This window comes from Hyperoodon ampullatus (genome assembly GCF_949752795.1).
Source record: "Hyperoodon ampullatus genome assembly, chromosome: 2".
Classification (NCBI taxonomy): domain Eukaryota; kingdom Metazoa; phylum Chordata; class Mammalia; order Artiodactyla; family Ziphiidae; genus Hyperoodon; species Hyperoodon ampullatus.
Genome location: NC_136915.1, coordinates 78542935 through 78556284, shown reverse-complemented (window position 1 = coordinate 78556284; position 13350 = coordinate 78542935).

Genomic DNA, 13350 nt, shown 5'->3' with positions numbered 1-13350 from the left:
AGGGTGCCTAAGAAAACAATCATGTTATATTAGCTTAGCTTTATGGAAAAACTCAACTAACATATTTAACACACTGGCTATGGGTTCATTAAAAACCGCCTTACAAAGTTGGCCCTGATACCAAACAATATGAGGAGGAAAAAACAAAGCGTATTGAAAATCAGGAATTTCCAGCTGTTAGAATGAAACACCCCAAGGGCTGTGGAGATGTAATGTCTCAAGAATGGAAGAAAGTGTTGCCAACATTGAATTTCTGATGGCACCCACAGTTAGTAGATATGTAGTTGATCCTGATGAGCTAAAGCTTCCTTCCCAGTTGGGGGACAGATGCTGTAACTGTGGTAGTAGTGGGTTCATAAAGAGACCCCAGCAAGAGTGCAAGTGAAAGGGATGGAGCTTTCCTGAAGACATGAATATCAAAGGCGGATGCTGGTAGAAGACACAGTCAATCAGCTTAGCTGGTGATGGCAGGCTCCTGCTGTGATAAAAAAATATGAGACAAAATATGAGGAAAATCTGATAAAAAGCATATTTTTTTAAACTGCTGTGCTTGAGACAGCATGGTTGAGCTCTTGGGCTTTCTCCATAGTTCAGTTTCAAACTAAGCTGGCTCTGAGTACCTCTCCCTGCTTGGGAAGGCCGCTCCTCCAAGACAGGGTTGACATTTTTGGCGTGGTAGTCTGGAGAAGTTTGCATTGGCACCCTCTGGATTGAAACTGGACTCTGGATAAACAAAGTTCTGCAGTTCCCAGTGCTGCCAGACCCTTAAATTCCATAAACATCAGTATTCATCCCCCGCCCCCCCACCCCAGTGAAAATGAAAAGAAAATGAAACTGCATTGGAGATTGTTTCCCTTGAATAAACACCAACCATACTCTAAAAGCCAAAGCGGCTCTCCTCTCTGATATTAAACCCAGTAATTACACTATGAAACCTAAGCCTATAAATTCAAACTTGGGAAGGTAAAATTGTGGAGAGAGAGAAGCCTAGTAAAATGCATCCACGCTGTCCACGTATAGACCTTTTTCTTTTGAATGTTCTTCGGTAGGATATAAACCTCATTCCACTGCAGTGAAAATCATTACACCCCACTGTTTCTACGGTATACCTCCCTTTCATACTCAGAATGCTTGACTCAAAGTCATAAGCACTACAGGTACAAGGAAATTGAAGCCCTTCAGTATGTTAGAGTTTATTTTGTGTGTCTGGGAATGTGTGTTTTCCCCCATATCTGAATTGATGAAATCTTTGAAAACAGATTCTGGGGCTGCGACATCCTGTCTAACAGGTAACCAGCTACCAGGAGGCTAAGTGTCTGAGAAGAAGGTATGTTGTTTCAAATCAGGCCCAATTTTGGGTTATCTGTTTGCTCAGGTGGCCACCATTCTCCTAAATGAAATAATATCATTCAGGCCTCCCCATCACTCTGGTTACAGTGACACTTTTCCCTAGCCATTCAGAATGAAATTCAGGCAACAATGCTTTGGAACTAACAATTAGGTGCAAACATTGGAAAGAAGATTTTTTAGCCTCACCCCTCTATCCTTATTTTGCCTTCTTCTAAAAGTGACATTAGCTTGCAAATAATGAGTGAAGAACTTTGAGTTTCAGTTCAGAATTCATTTTAATTCATTTAATGTTTTAATACAGAGAAAAGTTTGGAATAGTTTGGACAATTAAAACAAAACTTTTTTAAAGAAAAGTTTTCTTATGCTTGAAAAAAAATAGACGTTTCCTGTTTAATAGAATGTTTTATATACCAGGGAGGATAAAGCTAATACAGCAGTGAAATAAATGAAACCTCAGCCCACTTGGCCAAATATATCCCTTAGAACTAGATTCCCTAATTTTGTATTTAAAGGGAATTTGTCTACTTTTCAGGATATTTATTTGTATGTACTTTTGTCCTTTCTCTCCAATCTATTCTATTAACAAAACTTTTCTCTCTCTTTCCAGAAAGATGTAATTAGGATTTTGTCTTGCTTTTTTAATGTAACTCTCTGCTTCCTTAATTTAGGTCACAGCTACCTTTGTGCCAAGCAGGGCCTTGTACTGGACCATCTTGTCACATCTCTAGGTGCACTTGCTGGACTATGAGGTCAAAGCCTTCTAGCTCTAGGTGGGGCATACCCCTTCTTCTGACCCAAGCTGGAAACCATTTAAACTTCGTTTGTGGCCTTTTCTTTCTCTTCCATGTTCTATATGTTCTCAAGCCTTCTTTTCCTCAGGCAAAGATAGATGAAGGTCTCCACTTTTTATTGTCCTGGTGCCATGGGGTGTTTTATTCTGTGGATGATAGTCTTTTGCATACCTGTGAACCCACAGGTAAGCAGGATGGTACATAAAAACTCTTTTATTAAAGGCTAAGGTATGCCAGAGACACAGCTATGTGGGGCTGTGAGCTCTCATCCTAGCACAGCTTCCTTCACTATTTCCTCCAACTGCCTGTGTAGTGAAGTATTACTTAATGTTTAACTTCTACAATTGTCTATTAATTTCTATGCTAAACTGACATACTAAAGAATCCATCTTAAAAGTAGAGCAAAATAATAAGCCCAAGCAGATATAAGCCACATTTCTGAGTTGAATGGTAAAAATAGAGTCCCAACTTTCTGATGGGCTGATATATATAAACTGATAACAATTAAAACAAGAGCTCTACTCATGTGAAAATGGAACACTTGTGGTGTGAGATACGCTTTTTAAAAACTGTGTTGGCCACAGGACAATTTCACGTTTGGGTAATGGAAGGGAGGATGGGTATCATACTGAGCGGGGATTGGGTAGAACAGGAAGATGAGGGAAAGAGGGGCAGAAAATAAATTATGAAAAAGGCCCACAGACTAGTTGAGGTTTTAGGGTCTCTGTCATAATGTAGTCACTCAATAAATACATCCTAAAAAATCAGATGATTATTTCAGGGGGTTATCATGTGTGTAGGTTCTCAGACTCAAAGAACACAATATAATTAGTTCACTTATAAATTTCAACTAGGGTGGACAGAGCAAAGTAAGAATGAACACGAAATGGTGTCAAGCACACTTACAATGGATAGATTTATATCTCAGAATGCCCATCTGTTAATTTAGAAGAGCAGATATATTTGATAAAAATATCTATCTTAGCTGTGTGGAACTGTGTTCCTCATAGAGAAGTATTTTTAAGAAATATATTCAATGAGGAATGAAGTTGGATTATCTTAAAAGTTATTGTCATCAAGTAATGGATCAAGTGACAAATGTTCTCCAATAGAATCATAAACAATGAGAACAGACCATAAAAATGAGTAACTAACTCGTGTCAGAGTGTACTCATTCTCCTGGATCATGCTGGATCGAGATTCACTTGCATTTCCCAAACTTGGCCTTTTTCAGCTGACTATAGCATGGGGTATAGTTAATTAAAATTTAAACTTATTTTACATTATGACTCTTTAGTTTCCTCAATAAGGCTTAGGAGTCACCTTGGAATCATTAACAACCAAATTACAAATAACATAGAGGAATGTCTTCTAACAACTTGTTTCCAAAACTCTATTCTTACATTTTGGTTTGGTTAAGATAAGCTAAAGACACATATAGTTTTTTTTTTAAAACATGAATTCATGAAAAAGTAATTGTTAAGAATCAAGGGGAGAATTAGAGAAAAACTACAATCAAGTCCTCCTTCCCTTGCTTCACAGAGAAAGTTGTGAGGAAGAGGCACGATCTGCTCAGTTATTCTGAGTCTTTCAGCTAATTCCCTTGATGTTTACCCCATTCCCACTCTCCTAGTCTGGAAATTTATGGCCCTACAGTTGACATTGCTTTGGATGGAAAGAACCACTTGCTTCTGGTATTTCAAGCACTGGATTTCCCTGTTATATTTTCCTGGTCAATCCAGCACCATCTGCTTGCTAACTTTCATGTTTTTCTCATTGTTTGTTTCTGGTCTATTCCTGCTCACTTTTTTTATTCTACTAGCATTGTGTGGTATATGTATGTAAATGTACATATCCTGTACTAAGGGGAACCACAAGAGGGAAAGAAAGTCGAGTCATATACGAAGTCTGACATTTTGAAATAGGCTCTCATAAGAAAGGTTCTCTGGAGAAAGAATACTACTGTATCAGTATTGGGGTAAAAAGTGACCAGGAGTGTTAGAGTACAGTGCTGTGCTTTTTCTTAGTAGTTCTGTTCATTCTTTATTCTGCCCTGTTTTCTGTCTATTCTTACATTAAACCATTATTCTGATTTTCACAGCTTAATTTTATCCTTTCATATCTGCTAATACAAGTTCCCCTCATCCTTCTTTATTTTTCAGTTATTTGTGGTATTATTTTTTTTAAATAATCTTGATCAATTTTTTCATTGATGCAATTATATTAACTCTGGGTACACATGCAACTAGTCTTTGACATGTAAAAGTATCAATCAAACAATTTTATCATCATCTCAGGTAATACACATTCTAAGTTAGTAAAGTAGATTTATAAGAGATATAAAAATATTCCACAGACTTGAGAAGATGTAGTCATGAGACTTCATTATTAGAAAGGGTATAAGACATGTTTGATGGATTTTTCAAATTTACAAAGGCATCAAAATTTACACTGTATCATAAAGTTTATAATAAATTTAAGTTATTACAATAAAATCTCATTTTCAACATTAAAACTTCTTATCCAAGAATATGATAAAGCACTTCATGTATTAAGGACTTCTCATGTCTCTAAGTAAAATTTTATAATTATATATAAACTTGTGTATATTTTATTAAGCTTATTTCTAGATGTTTTATATTTTTATTTCATATTAAGAATGATATTTTATGCCATGATTTCTAACTGATTTTTATTGAAAATCTGTAAAAGTTACTTTTTTATACAATTATTTTGTAAATGATCCACTTACTAAATTCGTTCATATTAATTTGAGTATGTTTCATTGATCTTTTGGGTTTTCTAAATAGGAATTTGTAGGTAAGAAATTGCATCATAGGCAAATAATTTTCCTGTCCCAATATTCACATATCTCATTTCTTTTCCTTGTTTTTTACAGAGGCTAAAATTTCAAGTGGTGGTAGTTTTCATTCTTGTCTTGTTCTTTATTCAATGATAATGCTTTTAGTGTTTAACCATTAAACATAATATATAATATTGGCCAGAGTTATTTATTTATTTATCATCCTCTTTTTCAGCATAGCTGAGTATTGAGAATTATAGAAATACAGAAAGTAAAACAAAGACCATTGATAAATTCAATGCAATCCCAATAAAAATACTTGGCAAAAATTATTCTGAAATTTATGCAGGAAGGAGAATTCTTAAAAATAAACAAAATCTTTTACAAAAGAAGAACACAGAGAAGGAATTTTCCCTGCCTGTGTAATAATATATATATTTATGAAATATAATAGCAAATATAATTACAAAATTATGATAGAGTGTTCATTTATTCACTCAATATATACCAACTGTAAGGTTGCTAGATTTAGCAGCTAAAAATATAGGATACCAGTTAAATTTGTATTTCAGGTAAACAATGAACAATTTCTCTTAGCATAGTATGTTCCATTCAATATTTGGAACACAGTTATACTAAAAAAACTATTCATTTTTTATCTGAAATTCATATTTAACTGGAAGTCTTATGTTTTACTGGCACATTAACTGAATGCCTGTATGTATACTATATATATGTACATATATGTGTACCCTGTGTATCACTAAGGTACAGATGGAGAAACAGATGCAATTTTTACCCTCATAGAACTCTCAGAAATAGCAGAAATAGATCAATGATATATAGTTCAAAAACAGATCTGGGTGTATTTGAGTACTTATTATATGATAAAGGTAGTATTTCAAAGTTAGTAGGATAGTAGATAAATTAGTTCTAAAATATCAATGGTATAATTGATTTTTCATTAGAAAGAGAACTAATAAAGGTAGACTGTTACCTTACACTTAAATTCCTGGCAATTAGGGAAAAAAAAACCAAAATGAAGAAAATGTAAGAACACATTTTTATTTTTTTAGGATAAGCAAGATATTTCTAAACAAGATGCAAAACTGAAAATATACAAAAGGAAAATATTGGTAGATTTTACATTAATTACAATTTCTTTCAACAAGTCTATGAAGACAAGTAATAGATTGGTAAAAATATAAGAATAAAATATTAATTATCAATATTAATTTATAACTGATTTCTACAAATTAAGAAGAAAATTCAAAAAAAATGAATGAGAAATTATACAGAGAGAAAATTTTAAACCTTTTAATAATGAAAAAAATTCAAATCAACAATGACAAGTTGCCAGTTTTCACTTTTCAAATTGATAAGAACAAAGATAAAATATGTAATTTTGACAAAAATAGGAAAATGAGCACACCATGAAGTATTTTGGAAACTGTACAGTGTTGCAGCGCAATTTTTTCCAGAGAATACTTGGAATTATTTAACAATATTTTGTTACCTGTACTCTTTGATTTTGAAATTTTGCTTTTAGGAATTTCATCTACCAAAATATTTACACATGTGTACAAATATAAATTTCAGTGATCATAGTTTCTGCATTGTTTGTATTAAAAAATAGGAACAACCTGAATACCCACTGTAGTAGACTGAAGAATGGTCCCCAAAGTCACCAAGTTCTAATGTCTGGAGCCTGTGACTGTTACTTTCTATGACAAAAAGAGGACCATAATTTAGTTCTAAATTTAACTTATAAGTTAGAATGTAATTTAAGTTAAGGATTTCGAGGTGGGAAGATTATCTTGGATTATCCAGATGGGCCTTAAATACCATCACAATTGTCCTCATAAGAGGGAGGCAGAAGAAGGTTTGACACACACTGAAGAGAAGGCCACGTGAAGATGGAGCAGAGTGAGATTTGAAGATGCTGTCCTTGAACATTGAAGTGATGTGGCCACAAGTCAAGGAGTACTGGCAGGCATCAGAAGCTCGAAAAGGCAAGGAATGGATTCTCCCCTAGTGCCTTTGGAGGGATTATAGCCCTGCCACCAAATTGATTTTAACCCAGCATACTGATTTCAGACTTCTGGTCCCCAGATCATGAAAGAATAAGTTTCTGTTGTTTTAAGTCATTTAGTTTGTGCTTATTTGTTACAGTGGCCACAGAAAACTAATACACCCATCCAAAGGGGAATTGTCATATCAATTATGTTCTGTTGATATATGGGAATTTAATCATCGTAATAAATGGTGCGTTTATATATTTACATGAAACATTTTCTAAAATATAAATTTCAGCTGTATAATATTTATAGTATAATCTCATGTATGTGAAAGAGAAAAGTAAATGTATATGTGTGTACATATAAATATGTAGGTGGGTACTTGTTCAGATTTTTTTTTTAATGAGAAGTGCAATATTTACCTATAGAAAGGGTATAGGTTGGAGGGAGAAGGAAGGCAATTTTCACAGTATTATATTGTTTAGGAGTTCTATAACATGCATATATTTGTATAATATTTGTATAATTTTTAAAAGGAAAAATGTGGTAAGAATTTCCCCCAAACTACATTTTTACAGATTCCAAATATCCAATCTCTTTGACGATGTATTAAATATTTGTTTCCTTCACTAGACTTAAAGTTGTCTGGGAGTAAGAACTTTGTTCACTTTTGTCTCCAGCACCTAATGCACTGCTGTCACAGATTATACTATTAAAAAATATGTATGGAATGAATGATAGGCTGTAACATCTATCAGCAGCAGCCAAAGGTGAGTACACCCATGAACTGACAGCAAAGGCAGGCAGTACTTTAAGAAATGACAGCACGTACCTTCTTTACTTCAGTCCTTTCCCTCCAAAAATATGACAGCAGCAGCAGCTTAAGCAGGAGGCTACACCCAAATGTCCCACCTCTGTTTCCATCAGATAACTAGCTCACTGTCATAATCTTGGGATATTCTGAGGGGATCCCAGCTGGTGCTGCTTTGATTGTAATGCCAAGGACAGAGTCTTGTCATTCAGAAGCAGTGTGGTGAATCAGTGCTTGCAGACACAGGGCAAATACAGGATGCCATTCGTAGGAACAAGTATAGCTCCTTTGCTGCAGAAGTTTCCAGGGCAGAGGCCAATGACTTTGCCATCCATTCATTCTCAAGGAGAAGGGCTTTCTTGACTGAGGCAAGGTAGGTAATTGAGCCAGTTGACTGCCTTGGGCGATTAGTGTCCCATAATACCTGTGGCTGCCATGGACAGGGTCTGTGCAGGCTGAGTTCATGAAGGCTCTGGTGCATGATGAGTTTAAGGAAAAATTAGCCTGAAAAAAATAGCTTGGCTTTCAAATATCTAGCAATATTTATAGGAGCTGGGGGTTAAATTTCACTTCACTGACATTGTCCTTTACATTGACAAGTTAGATAAGATGATCTCGTTTTTAAAATAATCTTTTGTGTTTAGGTATTTCTCCAGCAGTTTTGTATTACAATTTAAAAATAGACTAGCCTATGCCTAGACTCATGTTGGCTATGGTATTTTGAACTTGATTTCTGAGACTCCTGACAGCTTTTGAAAGATTTAACAACGGGCAGCAAGAAAAACTCCCATAGAATCTGTTCTACAAAATTTTTTCTCCTGAAAAAAAAAAAGGCATCATTTAGCAGGTAATATACTGTAATAAAAATATGGTTATGCAATAATGGTTCATTAATATGACAAATCATAACATAACCTTTTCTATTAAATGTAGAAAGCAATTTATTGAAATGAAGACATCTTCTTCCCTATGGCACATTTCCATAGTCATTGGTTTGAAAGGATTTTCTTATTATTATTCAAAACAGTCATTTTGATTTGCACAGTAGATAACAGTTGTTCATGGCATTTTTATTTCTGCATAAACAGATTTTCATTTTGGCGAAGGTTAATACAGTAGGAATTTGTTTTTTACTTTTAGATATACTATGATACCACTAGAGCACTTTGTCTGGTATGGAACCGCTAATTCATCCTTTATGCCTTTATGATATTGTCAGGGCCACATGTCTCCCTTAGTTTTTCTAATCTAAAATAATCCCAGTGAAATCCTTTGATTGTCTGTTTGGACCTGCTCCATTCCTAAAGCAGGAATGTAATGGGCTTTATGGCACTACTTGGGAGTAATTTATCCAGCAGAGTGACTATAGATACTTGTTTTAATAAGAATATGCTTTATGGTAAGTGGGGACTGCTATTTAATTAGCCAAAGGGAAAGTAGTTCATGATACAATCTGTTCCAATCATCTTGGACATTAAACAAAAAGTCAGGCTAAGTTATTTATGTACACGCACTTTATTTGTAGTTGCTTTGAGCAAACCTCTTCTCTGAAACTTTATAGCATTTTCTGAGTGAGCTGAATTGTAGGGGGGAGGAATAGGGGAAGAAAAGGACATGAGAGCATCCTATAAAATTTTTGAAAAAGAAACAGAAAGTTTACTTATTGCTATCAACGTTGTTGAGTACAGCCACACCAAATGGAAAACAGGCAGAGAACTATTATTTATCCTCTGCCGTTTGGTAGTTTGCATCTTTAGTTTAGTTTGCATCTTTGTTGGTGGAAGATTGTTGCAGGATGTTAGTAAGGCATTATGGGCATGTGTGTGTGCGTGCGTGTGTGTGTGTGTGTGTGTGTTCCTGTGCATCTTTCCCTTAGATTTCCATTGCCTTCGACAGAAAGATGTTCCTGAAAATTCACAATTATGGTCCTATTTTTTTATTATAAAAAAGTAGAAGAAATTTAAGATGTTCAATAAAGAGCCAATCATTTTAATTCTTAGAGCAAAATTAAGCATATGGACACATTTTAAGAAATTTTTCCATCCTAATAAAACTTTAATGATGGTATAATGGATGTAGGTAGTATTTATATCTAATTGGCCAACACTTGGGGCAAGTAAGTCATTGATCACCCTTAGGATTGCCATAAGTGTGTTTATGGACTGATGAAAAAAAAAGGAAACAAAATATGAGACTATATCCTTAGGATATCACCTCCCAGATTATGTTCACTCAGTAGTTATATTTTTTTATTCTCTCCTTCTAGGTGTAAACTACTCAGAGTCACCTGTTATAAGCACAAAGAAACCAGGACCTGGAATCTGAAGACAGACATGGTTCCACTACACTTCACTCTCAGGTCTTTGGGAAGCGTGACCTAGGTGCTCTCTCCACTTTGTAGCCCTGCACAGAGGATCACGTGAGCTAACATTTGCGAGTGGTTTTGTAGAGTGAATGCCTAGTGTAAGTTAACACTTGCTTGTAAAACTCCATTAGCACAAGGTTTGGATTATAATCATGTTTGCACATCCTCACGCAAGGCCCTCTGCACAGTCCAGGTTCCCTGAGTGGAGTCTGGGTGAACTGGTCTTCCGCTCTCCAGCAGCATGTAATTTTCTGCCCCTATTTCCTACCACCTCTATGATTTTGTCCATAGTTCATGTCTTGCTCTTTTCAAAAATGATTTTTAAAACTACAACTCATACTAAAGAGTTTAAAATCACGTAGTTTGTCTCCGCCATCTAAGCAACAAACGCATTACCTTCACAATTCACCTGTCTCTCAGTAGCAAGGCAAAGATGTGACACCCGGCCTAGAGGCATTGGGAGAACATTGTGGGCCAAGGATTCTGGTGGCCATCCAGTAAGTCAGTGATAAGGGTTACCCTACATAAGACTGTTGTATAATTTTCATATTATTTTCGTTTTACACCCTTAATTTTTCTTCACCAGCAGCAGGTTTTCTCCCTCTCCCTCTGCTCTCCTGGGGAAGTTTTTTCAGCTGCCTAAACAAAGCTCCAAGAATCGTTGCATATTGCCATATCCTACACAGCTCAGAGAGGTTACAAAAGGTTTTGGAGTCATTACTGTTTTAACAATTGACTGACAATTCCCTAGTCCAGGTCACAGGGAAACAGAGGCAGTGCAATTGCCCCATGAAATGAGACTGCTCAAGTCTGTGTTCAGTGCTTTTAACATAAGAAGACAGAAAAGGAAATATTAAAGACCGAACTTTCCTTCAACTCTGTGGTCTCACACATCCTTCAGTGACTTGGAAAGTTTTCTGACATGAGACAGTGTGCAGAGCGAGCTAGTCACTCCCCTTCTTCCTCCTGAAGACGTGTAAACAGCTGGTGCCTGCAACCCCTGGGCTGGAGGGAAGTAAATGCATGACTGATATTAAACAAATATATGCTTGTGCCAGGAACTCAGAAAATATTCCATATACAACGGGACAAAGGGCCCAGCATGGTTCATGATCATTTCAGGTGTTAAGTGTCAAGGGCTGGGGTATCAGAGTCAATAATTTTTTTAAAGGCAATTACTTTATTTTTCTTTGGAATTCTTTAGGTTCTTTTGCTACAGTTTTCCTAGCGTGGCATCATATCATTGTGAAAATTGTGGATTACCACAAAGCTAGTGTTCTTCAATTTTTGTTAGTGTTAATTGTCAAATTTTATTCACTTGCAAGTGTCACATTATTTTTAATATTTCCTTAAGAAGTCAATATGACATCATTTTTCACTCAACCTGTGATTGCAGCTCACTGGCACCAATCTGAGCTGGAGGTGGAGATAAAAGTGAGAGTGAGCTCAGCTTCTGTTCATAACCCTGGTGTTCAGTGGTCTGAGCTAGGCAATAGGAAGCTTGAACACACAGTTAGGAATGCAGACGTATCATCAAGTAACACTTATGAAATGAGTCTGGGTGGCACTGATCTAAGTGATGAGTGGAGTGAATTAAATGCCTTATACCTGTCTTCCAGGACAGTGTTGATCTTGTTGACACTGAGACTGAGTGAGCCGTGGTTGTCTTCATCTTGTTACACAATAGCTACTCAGCTGATCTGTTGACAAAATTGAATGAGAAGTATATAAAAAAAAAAAAAACCCTGAAAGTCAAGCAAAGATGGAACTTAATAGAAATGAATTAGATGGGCTGGTGTCTCTTTGGTCATCAACTTTGCAATGCTGGAAGTTCTGGAATCCTCAAGGGTTTAAGAAGAATGGAATGGATATCTAACTCTATGTCAGGATTTATGGTTATAGTTATCATTATGGTGTTTTCCACATTGTATGACTTACTTTTGTCTTTCTCACCAAACCACAAGCTCTTGGAGGATAGATTTCATGTTATTTCTTTTTTCATCCCCAGCATCTTCTACAACTTCTGCACCAGGAAATTGCTCAAGAACTGTTCCACATTGGATGAATAACGTGACTGAATGAACGAATGAATGAATACAGCTCAGTCAGGAGTAGGACTAAATCCTAGTTGTTCTTTCCACTTTACCAGGGTCACTTCACACCTCAGATGATAATCTTTCCTATATAAGTAAACTTCCAGAAAAGAAAATTATGTTATAATCACATTCAAAATGGAGCTCAGCCTGAAATTGCTGCTTTAAAATAATTATCCTGCAGGAACCTGAGTGTCTTAAGAATAATTAACATCCTGTGCCAATTGGTGTTTCTGTTTTATTCTGCTGGAGGTCCCGTATTATAGATTTCCTGACATTATTTTTTAATGGGAAAAGGAAAAGTATAAATTATGGAAATTAAAAATACTAATGTTTCTATTTGTCCTATTGCTCATAATCATAACCCAATTTTTAATGTTCCGTGCTAAGTGCTTAGTATATATAATCTGAATTTATTCTATTTGATTTGGTTAAACATTTTGCTATTTCTTGTTCTGGAAGGGCAACAAAAGTAAGTCATTACCTGTTTGGGAAAATGTTAGAAACAACCTTTAAAAACTTGAATTCTTTCAAAGCACACTTGCATCAATTATTCCTTTCTCTCATGTCAGCCATGGAAGGTGGACATGACAGATGGTATGATCTCTATTTTACAGAGAAAACTTAAGTTTTTTTAATCCATTTAGTTCTCAGATAGGATACTACCTATGCATGACCCACAGGAGGTGCTGGATCTACAAAGCTAAACATGGTTTCTTCTCCAGTAACTCACAGCCTAGATGAGGCACTATTGCCCTTAGACTCAAGTAACCAGGGTCCCTGCACTAAACACTGAGCTTTAGAGGGCCCTACTTCCCTCCTCTGTTTTTGTTTTTTTTTTTCCCCATAGGGCCAAGGAGATGTGTTCACCCAGAACTTGAGTCACCATCCCTTCTAGACCACACGCCAGATACCTGAGACCCAGAGTTCCCACTCAGTGAGGAAGCCGTCCTTTCTGGGCTTGTGCAAAACCTATTCCCCAGGTTCATCCTCCCAAGGCCACACCACTCATCCCTGGGTCAGGTAGGTTTCGGGGAAAAAAATAATAAAGCCCACGAGGCATAAGAAAGAACAAAAGGCGGGAAGGGAACAATGGACTGCTCCAGGCAAAAGTTAGGG